The following is a 9,202-nucleotide window of genomic DNA, read 5'->3' as shown; positions in this document are numbered from 1 at the left end:
GTCGTTGTAGTATAGTGGTGAGTATTCCCGCCTGTCACGCGGGTGACCCGGGTTCGATCCCCGGCAACGGCGCATTTTATTCGTTTTTCGATCATTTCGTTTTGCATCCATACTGGACCGGATTTTAAATTATTCTGGGCCCAATTAACTGTTTCATAAAAATAAACTACAACATACTCGTGTACCCCCACACTAAACAAACTATACCCCTGCATTTTCTTTATAAATATGTTTGTTTATTAATCAAATCATTTATATATTCAACATTAGATAAAAATTGTTAAAACTACTATTATAAACACCACTTTATGGGTTTTTATAGATTAAAAGAAACTGATTTTATCTTTATGTTTTTAAATATAAGTTTTATGAATTTTTTTACAAAAACAACCTTAGTTATTTTTAACTAATTTTTTTATATATTAAAAGAACCATTAATAAATTTTCCCCATTAATAAATTATAATATATATTATATTATTATACTCTTTCTGTTCCATTTTCGTGTTTTCATAAAAATATGTTAAAATATATTTTTTTAATGAATAAAATATACAATTTTAATAGTTTTTTTGTTGTCCCTTATTGTTGAAATTAGATTATAATTTTATTTTAATACTTAATAGATCATGTATATTTGATAACTATTTTTATCATAAATATGCACCATCGCTCTAAGTGGTTATGAGAGAAGAGATTATCAAGGGGTTATTACTCATGGATTTCAACAAGAAAACACACTGTCCTTTGACCTAAATAATCCATTTATCAATGTCCTAAGAGAAGACACATATTTGACCTTCATAATCCACATTATATTTCTTTCCTTTTATTGTGAACATTGCCAACAAGAGCTTTGTCAGATTCACCTCTACACATAGACAATCATACTTACCCTGTTCTTGCATCAATGTGTTTTTGTCCACCTTCACCATTTTGCCAATTCTATTTTCGATGAATGTCATCACTCTAGCATCATAGTATTCTACTGGCAAGTCGTAGATACAAACCCAATCTGCTACATTCTTTATTGTATCTGATCCAGCGTGAAAATTTAGACTTCTCTCCTTTACCATCATGTAATGATCGTATATAAACCATGGTCCCTCCATTAGTAGTACATCGTTTGTCAAGATTCGATAACTTATCCATTATACAAAAAGAAAAGAATACTATGTAGGAGTTTTCTAATGAAATCCATTTTCTATATATGAGAGATTGTGATTTGCTAGCATGATCAACTTCAGTGTGAATAATATAATCCCATAATATTTTACACAGTAACAAAAGAATAAGTTCTTCAAGGAGAAAAACTTCTACTTGTGAGCGATCCATACCTTTTCAAAGCATGATCAGATGGACATATTAGTATACGTGTAATTAGGGAAAAGTATGATAACACTAAGTTTTAAGGACTAAGCAAACCTCCTCAAGCAGGGAAAGTGATAAGAAGAGATAGTGCAAATATTAATTTCATTTCTTATGCTCCAAGAGCTGCATACACATAAATAGCAAAATATTTCAAGTTTGCTATAACAAAATCTATCACTAGATTTCACAGCTCAACATATCCTAACAATCATGCTGGCTCATCAACCTTCTAGAACTTAAAAGGAATAAAACAAGCATCATTTGTAAAGCATATGGTCGTCAACCGTGAAGGATATTCTTTTGTTTCTAATGGGCCTGTTGAGTTTCTCCTTGCTGCTTTCCTCGTCATGGAACAAGCCCGTATCAATATCCACTCCATCAAAACCAACATTGTCCTCAAGATTGTAAACTTCTTGCATTGTCTTTCAATCCTCCCATGAAGCCTCATCCGGAGAAAGACCAGTTCATTGCACAGAAACTTGTTTTTGGAAATTTCTGGCCACAATAACAGTCCTTGAATTAATGATGGCTAAAGGAAAAAGGAGGGGATGGTTCCCCAACGAATCTGGAGGAAGTGTATCATCTTGAATGGGAGGAGGACCCGCATGTGCCTTTAGCAGAGAGCAGTGGAAAACATCATTGATCTTTGAATATGAAGGGAGCTCTAGTTTGTATGCTACTGGACCAATGCAGGATAGAACACGAAAATGGCCATAATACCGTATGTGGAGCTTTTTATACTTAATGCCAGAGAGAGAGGCCTGATGATAAGGTTGAAGTTTAACATATACCAATGAATCTACTTCAAGCTGGACTTCTCTACGTTTCTTTTCAGCAATTTCTTTCATCTTAGTTTGAGCCTTCACAAAATTTTCCTTAAGTAAAACGAATACAACTTCTCTAGAAGTCAATAAATCATCACTAGCGGGCAACTCATAGGTACCAACTACGTAAAAGGGAATTGAAGGTGGAAACTTACCATAAACAACCTGATAAGGTGTCATCCCTACAGTAGTGTGGAAAGAAGTGTTGTAATAATATTCCGGCCAAGGAAGAAACCTATGCCACAACAATGGTTTATTATGAAGAAAAGCACATAAGTATTGCTCAATCGTACGATTGGTGAGATTCATTTGACCATCCGTTTAAGGATGGTAAGAGGAACTCATGTGAAGCAAAGTGCCACTGAACTTGAACAAATCAAACCAGAATTTGCTCACGAAAACCCAGTCTGACAGAATACTCTTTGGGAGCCCGTGCAACTTGCATACAATGTTGACAAAAAGTTCTGCCACTTTGTATATCGTGAAGTGAGTCGGAAGAGCTCCTAAGTGAACATATTTGGAAAACTTGTCCACCACAACTAGAAAGAAAGTGAAAGCACTAGATTTTGGAAGACCAGTAATAAAATCCAATGAAATGTCTTCCCAAATATGCATAGGAATGGGCAAGGGCCAAAATAAATTGCCGGTTTTCATTGTTACGTATTTGGTTTGTTGGCACATGACATGTTCTTTGAGGAAAACCTTAATATATTTGTGTATTGTTGGCTAATAGATATTTACATAGATGCATTTGAGTGTCTTGATCACACCAGCATGCCCTCCTATGGGGGTCTCATTGACCTCCTTAAGTAACAAAACCTTGAAACGTGAAAAGGGTGGAATCCAAATGCGTCCCTTATTCAACAACATACCATATGAGAGGGAAAATTCAGGCGTAATGGAAGGGTCTGCAACAATCTGCTGACAACGTGCCTGATAATGACCATTAAGACTCAACTCATTACGAAGATCATCAATGAATAAAAACTACGGTATGGAGAGCATAACCAATTTTGCAACAAAAGGCTTGTGGCTACGTGATGAAGCATCTGCAACTACGTTGGATTTTCCTGGCTTATATTGGATATCATAGTGATACTACAACATCTTAGACATATAGAATTATTACTCGAGTGTCTGAATCACTTGTGTGAGTAATTCCTTTAAACAACGATGGTTTGTCTGAATCATAAAATAATGCCCGAGAAGGTAATGACGCTAATGTTTCACTGCACTAGTAATAACATAGACTTCACAAATATAGATGGATTCTTGAGAAAGTCGAGGGTAAAATAACTTACTGAAGTTAGCAATGGGGTGATCATTTTGCAACAAGACAACTCCCATACCAAGTCAAGAAGCATAGGTTTGTATAATAAAGGGCAAGGAAAAATCATGCAAAGCAAGAACATGTGTAGTAGCCATGGCAGACTTCAAGCGCTCGAAAGCCGGTTGAGCCAAAGGGGACCAGGAAAAATCATTCTTCTTTAGTAATGATGTCAGAGGATGTGCCAAATTTGCATCAAAGACCAAAATATCATTAAAGAAGACAATGACAGACTTGCGAAGGAAGGCACAAAATAGTTTGTTCATAGTAGCTTGAAACATTGTCGGCGTGTTGCATAAGCCGAAAGGCATTACACGATACTCATAGTGGCTATCGTGTGTGCGAAAAGCATTCTTATGCAAATTATGAGGAGAAACCCTGATTTAGTGAAAACCAAAAGTAAGATCCAACTTCGAAAATACCTTCACCCTGCCCAATTCATCCAATAATTCATCGATGGTGGGTAGGGGAAATCTATCTGAAACTGTGAAGGCATTCAAAGCCTGAAAGTCAATGCACATACACCGGGTTCTATCCTTTTTATTTAGTATAAGAATATAGGAGGAAAAAGGGCTTGTATTGGGTTGAATCTATCTGGATTTGAGGAGTTTAGCAACCTGTGATTCAATTTCGAGCTTCTGAGAATGAGGGTAATGGTAAGGGCGAACAGTGACAGGTAAGGCATGAGGAAGCACAAATATCTTGTGATCAGTGGAACATGGTGGCATAACAGTGGTAGGCTCCACGAATAGGTGGGAATATTGTGTGAGGAGGGTAGAGAAAACTAGTTCAAGATTATCAGGTAAAGAAAATGAAGGATGATGTACAGAAGAGGTAATAAATTCAGGTGGACTAATGATGTGGAGGGATAATAATTGGGCTTCAGAGTAAACACGTGTCAGCCTTTGGAGTTGGTGGAGGCCAACTGAAGGTGTAAGTGAGTCGTCGTGAAGTTCCACACAGGTGTTGTTATAAAAGAAAGTTATGGTGAGCAAATTGTAATTCATAAGAACTAGGCCCAACTGTTTTAACCATTGGGCTCCAAGAATAACATATGCACTGCGCATGCCCAACATGAATAAGTCCAATATGAAAACATGGCCTTGCAATACTATAGACACTCATTTACATATGTGGGTGCACGAAAACTCATGTCCACCTCCAACCAACACTCTAAATGGATCAATTGGGTCCACTAGAAGGCCCAATAAGGAAGCAATGGTGTCGTTGACAAAGTTATGGGTACTGCCCCCATCGACCAAGATCCAACCCGTTGCAGTGGCAATGTGACCCAAAAGATGGAATGTATCAGCTTCTTTCTCACCATAAAGGGCATGAAGACTCAACTAAGCAGCGAGAGTGGCAGAGTCTTCCAATGTTTCAACATTGTCGACCAATTCTGCCGCAACGGTCTCCAAATCAACTGTGGAATAAGAAAATTATTCTTCGGTAACAACTATGAAGAAAATCATAGCAATACACTTATGTTGTTTCGACCACCATTGTTTATAGTTGAAACACATACCATTTTCTCTTCGTTCATCGAGTTCGTGCCTAAAAAGATGACGAAAGCATAGTCCTGGAAGAAGACCTTGAGACAACTTCGTCGCCAAAAGTGTTTCAGAGTTTGGCTTCAGAGGAGAGCGCGGTTGTGAAGAACGAGAGATGTCCTGGAGCTTGTCTTCCTATAATCACGCAAGACCCACAAACTGGGAAATATTTTGAGGTTGTTTAGCCAGAACTTCCCGACGAACCTCCGTCTTTAACCCATAGATTAAACAGGTGGGGAGACCGGCCTCCAATAAACCATCGAAATCATTCGCGAGTGCTTCAAATTCTGTGAGGTATGAAGTGACAGATGAAGACTGAGTGAGTTTGAACAAGTTTCCACGAGGGTATTCAAAGGTGATAGGGGTGAATTGGATTTTCAGTCCTCCAACATTTATGACCAGGAAGCGATTTAACTATTAGAGTACATCCACTAGTACCAAGCTAACGCAACGCCGTCGAGGTAAACTGAAGCAATAGTGACGCGGTCTTCTTCAGATGTTTGGTGGTAAGTGAAGAATTGTGAAATCTTGAAGATCCACCAGTGCGTGTCAGAGACATCAAAACAAGGAACGTCAAGTTTCAGACAGGGACGGGAAGCAGAATCATTGGTGTATCGGGACGGAGTGGGCGAAACAATGTCGTCGATGTATTTGTGGATCACATCAAGCTGAGTGGTCAGAGATACGACATGCCGTATGAGTTCAATAATGGTATCCATGGAGGGAGATATCGATATAATGAGAGCACCAAATGATAACATTAAGTTTTAAGGACCGAGCAAACCTCCTCATTCAGGGAAATGGTAAGAAGAGAGAGTGGAAATATTAATTTCATTCCCTCTGCTCCAAGATCTGCATACACATAAATAGCAAAATATTGTAAGTTTATTATAACAGAATATAACGATAGATTTCATATCTCAGCATATCCTTACAATCATACTGACTCATCAACCTTCTAGAACTTAAACGGCATAAAACAAGCATCATTTGTAAAGCATATGGTTGTGAAACTTGGAGGGGACTCTTTTGTTTCTAATGGGCATGTTGAGTTTCTCCTTGTTGCTTTCCTCTTCATGGCACAAGCCCATAGAAAAGTCACATAACATAATGTGGCTTTGTCATAGTTCTCCATATGGGAGACATCATATTGGTGAAATAATTGCAACAAGACAAACTCATCAAACATAACTCCCTTAATATATTTTGAATTATCATAAATGTTTACAATAGCTATCTCGGGACACTTACCTGCGCATTTTACAGAGGAATAAAAAGTGTCTCATTAGGTTCATGGCTTGGTATATTTTTTGGATTCATGTCGAACACTTCAGATATCTTCAAAGCAAAGCTTTAGTCCATCCATTACAGTCTTTTCCTTGCTAAGGGTATGGACTTCAATGACTCGATTTTCTATACAAATTTCTCCCACTGGTGCTTCATCTAATCTAGACCTCGTAATTCACACTTCTCCCCTCTTAGAAAATTAATCATTTTCTTGCACGCTACATTGCAAGAACCAATTTTATTGTATTCGTGGAATAATTTAGTTGGAACTAGGTCGGGTCATGACCTGCAGTGTCTAGAAAGAATTATATTATGTAATATATTTTAACAATTTAAACATGGTTACTATATTGTTACTGCAATCAATTATGTTTTTGAATGAACACATTTTTTGGGTCATTAATTTGATGGTCAACATGAGGGAACATTTATATTGGGGCATTTCGTTATGAGATACACACCTTGTGAGAGACACATCATATACTCACCCATAACCTTTAGTGATAGGTGCGTGGGTTATCTCACTTATAAAATGCTCAATCTACATTTTTCTAATCAACGTGGGACTTCCCCACACTTGTTTCTCAACACTTCCAACTTACACTTTTTTTCTCAACATTATCCATCAAGTGTGAGTCCATCCATAATTCCCCCTAAAGAAGAAACTCCTTCATCCATATAAACTTGTACCACCGTTGACACTTTTTTAACGGGACATGCCTCATACCCACCACCATGTGGGGAGGATATTCGATAAGAGTGAGTTGGTCAGTCACTCAAACCAACTTCTCACGATACCAAATATTGGGTAAATCCTCAGTCACAAGAACAATCGTGAATAATGGAGAGATAGAGAGAGAATGAGAGAATTAGGTTGAAAATATGGCCTTATAACATTAATAACCCAACATGGGTATTTAAACCATCATACAAAATAATACAACTCAGTAACTAATGAGAAAAAATAAACTTCTCAGACCTGCAATTAGTTTCACATTTAATGCAACCGATTGCGCTAAATCGTTGCCTCAAAAAAATACAAAAGCTGGAATGGGTGTAACCTGTTGCACATTTGGTGCAACCTATTGTGCTAAATCTCTACCTGGTATTGAACACTGTATAACATAGGTGTAACTTGTTTCACATTTATTATAACATGTTAGACATTTATTATAACTTTTTCTCTCAACACAACACATTAATTCAAATCCTCCAAGTCTTCCATATTCGTGTGCACCTTCAACCTCGCGAACACTTCAATTGTTACTCTTTTGGTTTGTAAATCGTCCCATTGTTCTTCACTTTTGCAATATAACAACTTCAATTTTCCTTCACTTACAATCTCTCTCAAGTAGTGGAATATCATCTCTATTTGCTTGCTTATCCCATGTGCAATGGTATTCTTAACAAGGTTTATAGCGAAAACATTGTGTATCATCAAAGTCATAACTTCATACTCTTTGTTGCATAACTCCTTCATCAAATTCATTAACCATACAACTCGACATACACACTAGATGCTATAATGTAGTTGGATTCGCAAGAAGAGAGTACCACGACTGGTTCCTTCTTAGAACACCAAGATATTGGTGTTTCTCCATACATAAAGATGTATCAAGCAGTGGATTTTCTATCATATTCATCTCCACACGAGTTTGAGTAAGTATAACCTATTGGATGTGAACATGGAAGTAGAAAAATGGTATATGGGGGGGGGGGTGAATATACCCAAATTAAAAATTCAACTGTCGTTTTCCAAAATCAGAGTGTTTTCAAAAAGAGTTATGAGCGTAAGGTTTGATGCGAAAGTGAAAATTATACAATTTGAATATTTATCTAGTCAACATGAATCATTTCACAAATATCAAAGATTAATATGATTGAAATGCTTGGTATGAATTGATTCAATTGTTTAATGCACGAGAAATGTTTACACAATGATTCAATTGATGGAGTTTTAAATTCAATTCGCTTCAGATTATTAATTACAAGATTAGCTTAACCAGTTATCCAATTCCAAGTAAACCTAATGCTTACGTAATATAATACGATGGAATTGAATGACATAAGCATGAAATCACTATGAAATTAAATGCACTAGTAAGAGAGAGAGAGAGAGAGAGATGTGTCACACCGTGAAAAATACCTGAGTGCATTGTACGCTCGAAGATACAATAGATTCACCACTGAACTTTATTTATTCCAAAGGAAGGGGAAAATATCGATAAAACCCAAGGGAAGAGAAATGGGTAAGGAAGTCAGTTATGCAAGGGGAAGGTATTAACAACCCTCACATCCTTTATACTCAACAGGAACCATTTTGATTGTTCTTTGCACGAATGAGTGTTATTATCTAAAGGTTACTTACAAATGATAAGGGGAAAAGGTTTAATATTTAGTATGCTCTCCAAGGATTCGAATCCTCGTGCCTACTTATTCTCGTTATGCAATGAGAAAATTAGAGATTCGTAGTTCGTGGTAGAAAATACGGATTTGTTGGTTGATTTTATGGAATAATTATAATTATATCCTAAGTATGTAGTCATTACCTGAATTGACCCTAGTTCGAATACTCCAGGCTTTTAGTCTGACTGCTAAGGAACGAATTATAAAATTTATTTTATGAAAAGAAAGAAGAGTTATTTTGAAAAAGGTTTGAATGTCAAAAAGAAAAAGAAAGAGTTGATTGAATTGAATTAACAGAGAAAAGAGTCTGCATTGCAAAGAGTTGTGAAGTGAAAAATATTGTTTTGGACCAATGATTGTGTTGTTTGTATCCATGGGATAAGCATGTCTGAACCAAAGAGTGTGAAATTAAATAATAAATGGTATGGACAAAGAGAA

General features: G+C 36.7%; 1 non-coding gene across 1 annotated transcript; it reads left to right on the top strand.

The window, feature by feature from the left end:
- On the top strand, nt 1–72 carry TRNAD-GUC (transfer RNA aspartic acid (anticodon GUC)). Its single transcript has one exon. It is a non-coding gene; the product is annotated as a tRNA-Asp (tRNA).
- Nucleotides 73–9,202: the final 9,130 nt, after the last annotated feature.

This window comes from Lathyrus oleraceus, chromosome 5, assembly GCF_024323335.1.
Source record: "Lathyrus oleraceus cultivar Zhongwan6 chromosome 5, CAAS_Psat_ZW6_1.0, whole genome shotgun sequence".
Lineage (NCBI taxonomy): Eukaryota > Viridiplantae > Streptophyta > Magnoliopsida > Fabales > Fabaceae > Lathyrus > Lathyrus oleraceus.
This window is presented reverse-complemented; position numbering and strand designations above follow the sequence as displayed.